The sequence below is a fragment of the Centroberyx gerrardi genome, chromosome 10, assembly GCF_048128805.1.
Source record: "Centroberyx gerrardi isolate f3 chromosome 10, fCenGer3.hap1.cur.20231027, whole genome shotgun sequence".
NCBI classification, from domain to species: domain Eukaryota; kingdom Metazoa; phylum Chordata; class Actinopteri; order Beryciformes; family Berycidae; genus Centroberyx; species Centroberyx gerrardi.
In genome coordinates, this window is record NC_136006.1 from 24,433,951 (window position 1) to 24,443,950 (window position 10,000).

General features: G+C 57.1%; 15 non-coding genes and 5 pseudogenes across 15 annotated transcripts; all 20 read right to left on the bottom strand.

The window, feature by feature from the left end:
• Window positions 1–40: 40 nt before the first annotated feature.
• Window positions 41–159, bottom strand: LOC144541052 (5S ribosomal RNA). The gene has a single exon (XR_013506267.1). It is a non-coding gene; the product is annotated as a 5S ribosomal RNA (ribosomal RNA).
• A 392-nt stretch (window positions 160–551) lies between these two features.
• LOC144541225 (5S ribosomal RNA) lies at window positions 552–669 on the bottom strand. The gene has a single exon (XR_013506439.1). It is a non-coding gene; the product is annotated as a 5S ribosomal RNA (ribosomal RNA).
• A 392-nt stretch (window positions 670–1,061) lies between these two features.
• Window positions 1,062–1,180, bottom strand: LOC144541096 (5S ribosomal RNA). Its single transcript, XR_013506311.1, has one exon. It is a non-coding gene; the product is annotated as a 5S ribosomal RNA (ribosomal RNA).
• A 392-nt stretch (window positions 1,181–1,572) lies between these two features.
• LOC144541066 (5S ribosomal RNA) lies at window positions 1,573–1,691 on the bottom strand. Its single transcript, XR_013506281.1, has one exon. It is a non-coding gene; the product is annotated as a 5S ribosomal RNA (ribosomal RNA).
• A 392-nt stretch (window positions 1,692–2,083) lies between these two features.
• LOC144541240 (5S ribosomal RNA) lies at window positions 2,084–2,201 on the bottom strand. The gene has a single exon (XR_013506455.1). It is a non-coding gene; the product is annotated as a 5S ribosomal RNA (ribosomal RNA).
• A 392-nt stretch (window positions 2,202–2,593) lies between these two features.
• Window positions 2,594–2,712, bottom strand: LOC144540689 (5S ribosomal RNA). The gene has a single exon (XR_013505910.1). It is a non-coding gene; the product is annotated as a 5S ribosomal RNA (ribosomal RNA).
• Window positions 2,713–3,104: 392 nt separating this feature from the next.
• On the bottom strand, window positions 3,105–3,223 carry LOC144541088 (5S ribosomal RNA). The gene has a single exon (XR_013506303.1). It is a non-coding gene; the product is annotated as a 5S ribosomal RNA (ribosomal RNA).
• A 392-nt stretch (window positions 3,224–3,615) lies between these two features.
• LOC144541231 (5S ribosomal RNA) lies at window positions 3,616–3,734 on the bottom strand. The gene has a single exon (XR_013506445.1). It is a non-coding gene; the product is annotated as a 5S ribosomal RNA (ribosomal RNA).
• Window positions 3,735–4,126: 392 nt separating this feature from the next.
• LOC144541339 (5S ribosomal RNA) lies at window positions 4,127–4,235 on the bottom strand (annotated as a pseudogene).
• A 392-nt stretch (window positions 4,236–4,627) lies between these two features.
• LOC144541107 (5S ribosomal RNA) lies at window positions 4,628–4,746 on the bottom strand. Its single transcript, XR_013506322.1, has one exon. It is a non-coding gene; the product is annotated as a 5S ribosomal RNA (ribosomal RNA).
• A 392-nt stretch (window positions 4,747–5,138) lies between these two features.
• LOC144540690 (5S ribosomal RNA) lies at window positions 5,139–5,257 on the bottom strand. The gene has a single exon (XR_013505911.1). It is a non-coding gene; the product is annotated as a 5S ribosomal RNA (ribosomal RNA).
• Window positions 5,258–5,649: 392 nt separating this feature from the next.
• On the bottom strand, window positions 5,650–5,758 carry LOC144541340 (5S ribosomal RNA; annotated as a pseudogene).
• A 392-nt stretch (window positions 5,759–6,150) lies between these two features.
• Window positions 6,151–6,269, bottom strand: LOC144541170 (5S ribosomal RNA). The gene has a single exon (XR_013506385.1). It is a non-coding gene; the product is annotated as a 5S ribosomal RNA (ribosomal RNA).
• Window positions 6,270–6,661: 392 nt separating this feature from the next.
• LOC144541357 (5S ribosomal RNA) lies at window positions 6,662–6,770 on the bottom strand (annotated as a pseudogene).
• A 392-nt stretch (window positions 6,771–7,162) lies between these two features.
• On the bottom strand, window positions 7,163–7,281 carry LOC144541108 (5S ribosomal RNA). The gene has a single exon (XR_013506323.1). It is a non-coding gene; the product is annotated as a 5S ribosomal RNA (ribosomal RNA).
• Window positions 7,282–7,673: 392 nt separating this feature from the next.
• LOC144540691 (5S ribosomal RNA) lies at window positions 7,674–7,792 on the bottom strand. The gene has a single exon (XR_013505912.1). It is a non-coding gene; the product is annotated as a 5S ribosomal RNA (ribosomal RNA).
• A 392-nt stretch (window positions 7,793–8,184) lies between these two features.
• On the bottom strand, window positions 8,185–8,293 carry LOC144541342 (5S ribosomal RNA; annotated as a pseudogene).
• A 392-nt stretch (window positions 8,294–8,685) lies between these two features.
• Window positions 8,686–8,794, bottom strand: LOC144541343 (5S ribosomal RNA; annotated as a pseudogene).
• A 392-nt stretch (window positions 8,795–9,186) lies between these two features.
• LOC144541109 (5S ribosomal RNA) lies at window positions 9,187–9,305 on the bottom strand. Its single transcript, XR_013506324.1, has one exon. It is a non-coding gene; the product is annotated as a 5S ribosomal RNA (ribosomal RNA).
• Window positions 9,306–9,697: 392 nt separating this feature from the next.
• Window positions 9,698–9,816, bottom strand: LOC144540692 (5S ribosomal RNA). Its single transcript, XR_013505913.1, has one exon. It is a non-coding gene; the product is annotated as a 5S ribosomal RNA (ribosomal RNA).
• Window positions 9,817–10,000: the final 184 nt, after the last annotated feature.

Below are 10,000 nucleotides of genomic sequence, written 5' to 3' on the forward strand. Positions count from 1 at the left end.
GAGAGGGAGCAGCGCCCTCTGCTGCCTAGAAAGATGAAAAAGCTTACAGCACCTGGTATTCCCAGGCGGTCTCCCATCCAAGTACTAACCAGGCCCGACCCTGCTTAGCTTCCGAGATCGGACGAGATCGGGCGTGTTCAGAGTGGTATGGCCGTACGCAATTGAGGCGGCGGCAGGGAGGCCTTTTATACACGGCTTAGCCTGTGCCTACTGCAGGGCCCTTTGAAAAGCGGCCACCAAATGGGCCTATTTCTCTGCCCTCTATTATCATTGACGCCCTCAGCCGTTGTGCTCACCGGGAGCAAGGCCGCAGTCTTTTCTCTCCCCTACATTTGCGCTGTTCAGCGACGGCAGGGACACAAATGCATGCTGTGATAAGTTTGCAGCCTCCCCGAGGGAAAGCCAGCTGTTGCTGGCACACGGGACGTGATGTCGTCCTTGTACTTCCTCTGCAAAAGTGACTGCACTGCCGCTGGCCAGCACTGTTGTTGGAGGCCCCCTGTCTCCCCCGGAGAGGGAGCAGCGCCCTCTGCTGCCTAGAAAGATGAAAAAGCTTACAGCACCTGGTATTCCCAGGCGGTCTCCCATCCAAGTACTAACCAGGCCCGACCCTGCTTAGCTTCCGAGTCGGACGAGATCGGGCGTGTTCAGAGTGGTATGGCCGTAAGCAATTGAGGCGGCGGCAGGGAGGCCTTTTATACACGGCTTAGCCTGTGCCTACTGCAGGGCCTTTTGAAAACCGGCCACCAAATGGGCCTATTTCTCTGCCCTCTATTATCATTGACGCCCTCAGCCGTTGTGCTCACCGGGAGCAAGGCCGCAGTCTTTTCTCTCCCCTACATTTGCGCTGTTCAGCGACGGCAGGGACACAAATGCATGCTGTGATAAGTTTGCAGCCTCCCCGAGGGAAAGCCAGCTGTTGCTGGCACACGGGACGTGATGTCGTCCTTGTACTTCCTCTGCAAAAGTGACTGCACTGCCGCTGGCCAGCACTGTTGTTGGAGGCCCCCTGTCTCCCCCGGAGAGGGAGCAGCGCCCTCTGCTGCCTAGAAAGATGAAAAAGCTTACAGCACCTGGTATTCCCAGGCGGTCTCCCATCCAAGTACTAACCAGGCCTGACCCTGCTTAGCTTCCGAGATCGGACGAGATCGGGCGTGTTCAGAGTGGTATGGCCGTAAGCAATTGAGGCAGCGGCAGGGAGGCCTTTTATACACGGCTTAGCCTGTGCCTACTGCAGGGCCTTTTGAAAACCGGCCACCAAATGGGCCTATTTCTCTGCCCTCTGTTATCATTGACGCCCTCAGCCGTTGTGCTCACCGGGAGCAAGGCCGCAGTCTTTTCTCTCCCCTACATTTGCGCTGTTCAGCGACGGCAGGGACACAAATGCATGCTGTGATAAGTTTGCAGCCTCCCCGAGGGAAAGCCAGCTGTTGCTGGCACACGGGACGTGATGTCGTCCTTGTACTTCCTCTGCAAAAGTGACTGCACTGCCGCTGGCCAGCACTGTTGTTGGAGGCCCCCTGTCTCCCCCGGAGAGGGAGCAGCGCCCTCTGCTGCCTAGAAAGATGAAAAACCTTACAGCACCTGGTATTCCCAGGCGGTCTCCCATCCAAGTACTAACCAGGCCCGACCCTGCTTAGCTTCCGAGATCGGACGAGATCGGGCGTGTTCAGAGTGGTATGGCCGTAAGCAATTGAGGCGGCGGCAGGGAGGCCTTTTATACACGGCTTAGCCTGTGCCTACTGCAGGGCCTTTTGAAAACCGGCCACCAAATGGGCCTATTTCTCTGCCCTCTATTATCATTGACGCCCTCAGCCGTTGTGCTCACCGGGAGCAAGGCCGCAGTCTTTTCTCTCCCCTACATTTGCGCTGTTCAGCGACGGCAGGGACACAAATGCATGCTGTGATAAGTTTGCAGCCTCCCCGAGGGAAAGCCAGCTGTTGCTGGCACACGGGACGTGATGTCGTCCTTGTACTTCCTCTGCAAAAGTGACTGCACTGCCGCTGGCCAGCACTGTTGTTGGAGGCCCCCTGTCTCCCCCGGAGAGGGAGCAGCGCCCTCTGCTGCCTAGAAAGATGAAAAAGCTTACAGCACCTGGTATTCCCAGGCGGTCTCCCATCCAAGTACTAACCAGGCCCGACCCTGCTTAGCTTCCGAGATCGGACGAGATCGGGCGTGTTCAGAGTGGTATGCCGTAAGCAATTGAGGCGGCGGCAGGGAGGCCTTTTATACACGGCTTAGCCTGTGCCTACTGCAGGGCCTTTTGAAAACCGGCCACCAAATGGGCCTATTTCTCTGCCCTCTATTATCATTGACGCCCTCAGCCGTTGTGCTCACCGGGAGCAAGGCCGCAGTCTTTTCTCTCCCCTACATTTGCGCTGTTCAGCGACGGCAGGGACACAAATGCATGCTGTGATAAGTTTGCAGCCTCCCCGAGGGAAAGCCAGCTGTTGCTGGCACACAGGACGTGATGTCGTCCTTGTACTTCCTCTGCAAAAGTGACTGCACTGCCGCTGGCCAGCACTGTTGTTGGAGGCCCCCTGTCTCCCCCGGAGAGGGAGCAGCGCCCTCTGCTGCCTAGAAAGATGAAAAAGCTTACAGCACCTGGTATTCCCAGGCGGTCTCCCATCCAAGTACTAACCAGGCCCGACCCTGCTTAGCTTCCGAGATCGGACGAGATCGGGCGTGTTCAGAGTGGTATGGCCGTAAGCAATTGAGGCGGCGGCAGGGAGGCCTTTTATACACGGCTTAGCCTGTGCCTACTGCAGGGCCCTTTGAAAACCGGCGACGAAATGGGCCTATTTCTCTGCCCTCTATTATCATTGACGCCCTCAGCCGTTGTGCTCACCGGGAGCAAGGCCGCAGTCTTTTCTCTCCCCTACATTTGCGCTGTTCAGCGACGGCAGGGACACAAATGCATGCTGTGATAAGTTTGCAGCCTCCCCGAGGGAAAGCCAGCTGTTGCTGGCACACGGGACGTGATGTCGTCCTTGTACTTCCTCTGCAAAAGTGACTGCACTGCCGCTGGCCAGCACTGTTGTTGGAGGCCCCCTGTCTCCCCCGGAGAGGGAGCAGCGCCCTCTGCTGCCTAGAAAGATGAAAAAGCTTACAGCACCTGGTATTCCCAGGCGGTCTCCCATCCAAGTACTAACCAGGCCCGACCCTGCTTAGCTTCCGAGATCGGACGAGATCGGGCTTGTTCAGAGTGGTATGGCCGTAAGCAATTGAGGCGACGGCAGGGAGGCCTTTTATACACGGCTTAGCCTGTGCCTACTGCAGGGCCCTTTGAAAACCGGCCACCAAATGGGCCTATTTCTCTGCCCTCTATTATCATTGACGCCCTCAGCCGTTGTGCTCACCGGGAGCAAGGCCGCAGTCTTTTCTCTCCCCTACATTTGCGCTGTTCAGCGACGGCAGGGACACAAATGCATGCTGTGATAAGTTTGCAGCCTCCCCGAGGGAAAGCCAGCTGTTGCTGGCACACGGGACGTGATGTCGTCCTTGTACTTCCTCTGCAAAAGTGACTGCACTGCCGCTGGCCAGCACTGTTGTTGGAGGCCCCCTGTCTCCCCCGGAGAGGGAGCAGCGCCCTCTGCTGCCTAGAAAGATGAAAAAGCTTACAGCACCTGGTATGCCCAGGCGGTCTCCCATCCAAGTACTAACCAGGCCCGACCCTGCTTAGCTTCCGAGATCGGACGAGATCGGGCGTGTTCAGAGTGGTATGGCCGTCAGCAATTGAGGCGGCGGCAGGGAGGCCTTTTATACACGGCTTAGCCTGTGCCTACTGCAGGGCCCTTTGAAAACCGGCCACCAAATGGGCCTATTTCTCTGCCCTCTATTATCATTGACGCCCTCAGCCGTTGTGCTCACCGGGAGCAAGGCCGCAGTCTTTTCTCTCCCCTACATTTGCGCTGTTCAGCGACGGCAGGGACACAAATGCATGCTGTGATAAGTTTGCAGCCTCCCCGAGAGAAAGCCAGCTGTTGCTGGCACACGGGACGTGATGTCGTCCTTGTACTTCCTCTGCAAAAGTGACTGCACTGCCGCTGGCCAGCACTGTTGTTGGAGGCCCCCTGTCTCCCCCGGAGAGGGAGCAGCGCCCTCTGCTGCCTAGAAAGATGAAAAAGCTTACAGCACCTGGTATTCCCAGGCGGTCTCCCATCCAAGTACTAACCAGGCCCGACCCTGCTTAGCTTCCGAGATCGGACGTGTTCAGAGTGGTATGGCCGTAAGCAATTGAGGCGGCGGCAGGGAGGCCTTTTATACACGGCTTAGCCTGTGCCGACTGCAGGGCCTTTTAAAAACCGGCCACCAAATGGGCCTATTTCTCTGCCCTCTATTATCATTGACGCCCTCAGCCGTTGTGCTCACCGGGAGCAAGGCCGCAGTCTTTTCTCTCCCCTACATTTGCGCTGTTCAGCGACGGCAGGGACACAAATGCATGCTGTGATAAGTTTGCAGCCTCCCCGAGGGAAAGCCAGCTGTTGCTGGCACACGGGACGTGATGTCGTCCTTGTACTTCCTCTGCAAAAGTGACTGCACTGCCGCTGGCCAGCACTGTTGTTCGAGGCCCCCTGTCTCCCCCGGAGAGGGAGCAGCGCCCTCTGCTGCCTGGAAAGATGAAAAAGCTTACAGCACCTGGTATTCCCAGGCGGTCTCCCATCCAAGTACTAACCAGGCCCGACCCTGCTTAGCTTCCGAGATCGGACGAGATTGGGCGCGTTCAGAGTGGTATGGCCGTAAGCAATTGCGGTGGCGGCAGGGAGGCCTTTTATACACGGCTAAGCCTGTGCCTACTGCAGGGCCTTTTGAAAACCGGCCACCAAATGGGCCTATTTCTCTGCCCTCTATTATCATTGACGCCCTCAGCCGTTGTGCTCACCGGGAGCAAGGCCGCAGTCTTTTCTCTCCCCTACATTTGCGCTGTTCAGCGACGGCAGGGACACAAATGCATGCTGTGATAAGTTTGTAGCCTCCCAGAGGGAAAGCCAGCTGTTGCTGGCACACGGGACGTGATGTCGTCCTTGTACTTCCTCTGCAAAAGTGACTGCACTGCCGCTGGCCAGCACTGTTGTTCGAGGCCCCCTGTCTCCCCTGGAGAGGAAGCAGCGCCCTCTGCTGCCTAGAAAGATGAAAAAGCTTACAGCACCTGGTATTCCCAGGCGGTCTCCCATCCAAGTACTAACCAGGCCCGACCCTGCTTAGCTTCCGAGATCGGACGAGATCGGGCGTGTTCAGAGTGGTATGGCCGTAAGCAATTGAGGCGGCGGCAGGGAGGCCTTTTATACACGGCTTAGCCTGTGCCTACTGCAGGGCCTTTTGAAAACCGGCCACCAAATGGGCCTATTTCTCTGCCCTCTATTATCATAGACGCCCTCAGCCGTTGTGCTCACCGGGAGCAAGGCCGCAGTCTTTTCTCTCCCCTACATTTGCGCTGTTCAGCGACGGCAGGGACACAAATGCATGCTGTGATAAGTTTGCAGCCTCCCCGAGGGAAAGCCAGCTGTTGCTGGCACACGGGACGTGATGTCGTCCTTGTACTTCCTCTGCAAAAGTGACTGCACTGCCGCTGGCCAGCACTGTTGTTGGAGGCCCCCTGTCTCCCCCGGAGAGGGAGCAGCGCCCTCTGCTGCCTAGAAAGATGAAAAAGCTTACAGCACCTGGTATTCCCAGGCGGTCTCCCATCCAAGTACTAACCAGGCCCGACCCTGCTTAGCTTCCGAGATCGGACGTGTTCAGAGTGGTATGGCCGTAAGCAATTGAGGCGGCGGCAGGGAGGCCTTTTATACACGGCTTAGCCTGTGCCTACTGCAGGGCCCTTTGAAAACCGGCCACCAAATGGGCCTATTTCTCTGCCCTCTATTATCATTGACGCCCTCAGCCGTTGTGCTCACCGGGAGCAAGGCCGCAGTCTTTTCTCTCCCCTACATTTGCGCTGTTCAGCGACGGCAGGGACACAAATGCATGCTGTGATAAGTTTGCAGCCTCCCCGAGGGAAAGACAGCTGTTGCTGGCACACGGGACGTGATGTCGTCCTTGTACTTCCTCTGCAAAAGTGACTGCACTGCCGCTGGCCAGCACTGTTGTTCGAGGCCCCCTGTCTCCCCCGGAGAGGGAGCAGCGCCCTCTGCTGCCTAGAAAGATGAAAAAGCTTACAGCATCTGGTATTCCCAGGCGGTCTCCCATCCAAGTACTAACCAGGCCCGACCCTGCTTAGCTTCCGAGATCGGACGAGATCGGGAGTGTTCAGAGTGGTATGGCCGTAAGCAATTGAGGCGGCGGCAGGGAGGCCTTTTATACACGGCTTAGCCTGTGCCTACTGCAGGGCCTTTTGAAAACCGGCCACCAAATGGGCCTATTTCTCTGCCCTCTATTATCATTGACGCCCTCAGCCGTTGTGCTCACCGGGAGCAAGGCCGCAGTCTTTTCTCTCCCCTACATTTGCGCTGTTCAGCGACGGCAGGGACACAAATGCATGCTGTGATAAGTTTGCAGCCTCCCCGAGGGAAAGCCAGCTGTTGCTGGCACACGGGACGTGATGTCGTCCTTGTACTTCCTCTGCAAAAGTGACTGCACTGCCGCTGGCCAGCACTGTTGTTGGAGGCCCCCTGTCTCCCCCGGAGAGGGAGCAGCGCCCTCTGCTGCCTAGAAAGATGAAAAAGCTTACAGCACCTGGTATTCCCAGGCGGTCTCCCATCCAAGTACTAACCAGGCCCGATCCTGCTTAGCTTCCGAGATCGGACGTGTTCAGAGTGGTATGGCCGTAAGCAATTGAGGCGGCGGCAGGGAGGCCTTTTATACACGGCTTAGCCTGTGCCTACTGCAGGGCCTTTTGAAAACCGGCCACCAAATGGGCCTATTTCTCTGCCCTCTATTATCATTGACGCCCTCAGCCGTTGTGCTCACCGGGAGCAAGGCCGCAGTCTTTTCTCTCCCCTACATTTGCGCTGTTCAGCGACGGCAGGGACACAAATGCATGCTGTGATAAGTTTGCAGCCTCCCCGAGGGAAAGCCAGCTGTTGCTGGCACACGGGACGTGATGTCGTCCTTGTACTTCCTCTGCAAAAGTGACTGCACTGCCGCTGGCCAGCACTGTTGTTCGAGGCCCCCTGTCTCCCCCGGAGAGGGAGCAGCGCCCTCTGCTGCCTGGAAAGATGAAAAAGCTTACAGCACCTGGTATTCCCAGGCGGTCTCCCATCCAAGTACTAACCAGGCCCGACCCTGCTTAGCTTCCGAGATCGGACGAGATTGGGCGCGTTCAGAGTGGTATGGCCGTAAGCAATTGCGGTGGCGGCAGGGAGGCCTTTTATACACGGCTTAGCCTGTGCCTACTGCAGGGCCTTTTGAAAACCGGCCACCAAATGGGCCTATTTCTCTGCCCTCTATTATCATTGACGCCCTCAGCCGTTGTGCTCACCGGGAGCAAGGCCGCAGTCTTTTCTCTCCCCTACATTTGCGCTGTTCAGCGACGGCAGGGACACAAATGCATGCTGTGATAAGTTTGTAGCCTCCCCGAGGGAAAGCCAGCTGTTGCTGGCACACGGGACGTGATGTCGTCCTTGTACTTCCTCTGCAAAAGTGACTGCACTGCCGCTGGCCAGCACTGTTGTTCGAGGCCCCCTGTCTCCCCTGGAGAGGAAGCAGCGCCCTCTGCTGCCTAGAAAGATGAAAAAGCTTACAGCACCTGGTATTCCCAGGCGGTCTCCCATCCAAGTACTAACCAGGCCCGACCCTGCTTAGCTTCCGAGATCGGACGAGATCGGGCGTGTTCAGAGTGGTATGGCCGTAAGCAATTGAGGCGGCGGCAGGGAGGCCTTTTATACACGGCTTAGCCTGTGCCTACTGCAGGGCCTTTTGAAAACCGGCCACCAAATGGGCCTATTTCTCTGCCCTCTATTATCATAGACGCCCTCAGCCGTTGTGCTCACCGGGAGCAAGGCCGCAGTCTTTTCTCTCCCCTACATTTGCGCTGTTCAGCGACGGCAGGGACACAAATGCATGCTGTGATAAGTTTGCAGCCTCCCCGAGGGAAAGCCAGCTGTTGCTGGCACACGGGACGTGATGTCGTCCTTGTACTTCCTCTGCAAAAGTGACTGCACTGCCGCTGGCCAGCACTGTTGTTGGAGGCCCCCTGTCTCCCCCGGAGAGGGAGCAGCGCCCTCTGCTGCCTAGAAAGATGAAAAAGCTTACAGCACCTGGTATTCCCAGGCGGTCTCCCATCCAAGTACTAACCAGGCCCGACCCTGCTTAGCTTCCGAGATCGGACGTGTTCAGAGTGGTATGGCCGTAAGCAATTGAGGCGGCGGCAGGGAGGCCTTTTATACACGGCTTAGCCTGTGCCTACTGCAGGGCCTTTTGAAAACCGGCCACCAAATGGGCCTATTTCTCTGCCCTCTATTATCATTGACGCCCTCAGCCGTTGTGCTCACCGGGAGCAAGGCCGCAGTCTTTTCTCTCCCCTACATTTGCGCTGTTCAGCGACGGCAGGGACACAAATGCATGCTGTGATAAGTTTGCAGCCTCCCCGAGGGAAAGCCAGCTGTTGCTGGCACACGGGACGTGATGTCGTCCTTGTACTTCCTCTGCAAAAGTGACTGCACTGCCGCTGGCCAGCACTGTTGTTGGAGGCCCCCTGTCTCCCCCGGAGAGGGAGCAGCGCCCTCTGCTGCCTAGAAAGATGAAAAAGCTTACAGCACCTGGTATTCCCAGGCGGTCTCCCATCCAAGTACTAACCAGGCCCGACCCTGCTTAGCTTCCGAGATCGGACGTGTTCAGAGTGGTATGGCCGTAAGCAATTGAGGCGGCGGCAGGGAGGCCTTTTATACACGGCTTAGCCTGTGCCTACTGCAGGGCCTTTTGAAAACCGGCCACCAAATGGGCCTATTTCTCTGCCCTCTATTATCATTGACTCCCTCAGCCGTTGTGCTCACCGGGAGCAAGGCCGCAGTCTTTTCTCTCCCCTACATTTGCGCTGTTCAGCGACGGCAGGGACACAAATGCATGCTGTGATAAGTTTGCAGCCTCCCCGAGGGAAAGCCAGCTGTTGCTGGCACACGGGACGTGATGTCGTCCTTGTACTTCCTCTGCAAAAGTGACTGCACTGCCGCTGGCCAGCACTGTTGTTCGAGGCCCCCTGTCTCCCCCGGAGAGGGAGCAGCGCCCTCTGCTGCCTGGAAAGATGAAAAAGCTTACAGCACCTGGTATTCCCAGGCGGTCTCCCATCCAAGTACTAACCAGGCCCGACCCTGCTTAGCTTCCGAGATCGGACGAGATTGGGCGCGTTCAGAGTGGTATGGCCGTAAGCAATTGCGGTGGCGGCAGGGAGGCCTTTTATACACGGCTAAGCCTGTGCCTACTGCAGGGCCTTTTGAAAACCGGCCACCAAATGGGCCTATTTCTCTGCCCTCTATTATCATTGACGCCCTCAGCCGTTGTGCTCACCGGGAGCAAGGCCGCAGTCTTTTCTCTCCCCTACATTTGCGCTGTTCAGCGACGGCAGGGACACAAATGCATGCTGTGATAAGTTTGTAGCCTCCCAGAGGGAAAGCCAGCTGTTGCTGGCACACGGGACGTGATGTCGTCCTTGTACTTCCTCTGCAAAAGTGACTGCACTGCCGCTGGCCAGCACTGTTGTTCGAGGCCCCCTGTCTCCCCTGGAGAGGAAGCAGCGCCCTCTGCTGCCTAGAAAGATGAAAAAGCTTACAGCACCTGGTATTCCCAGGCGGTCTCCCATCCAAGTACTAACCAGGCCCGACCCTGCTTAGCTTCCGAGATCGGACGAGATCGGGCGTGTTCAGAGTGGTATGGCCGTAAGCAATTGAGGCGGCGGCAGGGAGGCCTTTTATACACGGCTTAGCCTGTGCCTACTGCAGGGCCTTTTGAAAACCGGCCACCAAATGGGCCTATTTCTCTGCCCTCTATTATCATAGACGCCCTCAGCCGTTGTGCTCACCGGGAGCAAGGCCGCAGTCTTTTCTCTCCCCTACATTTGCGCTGTTC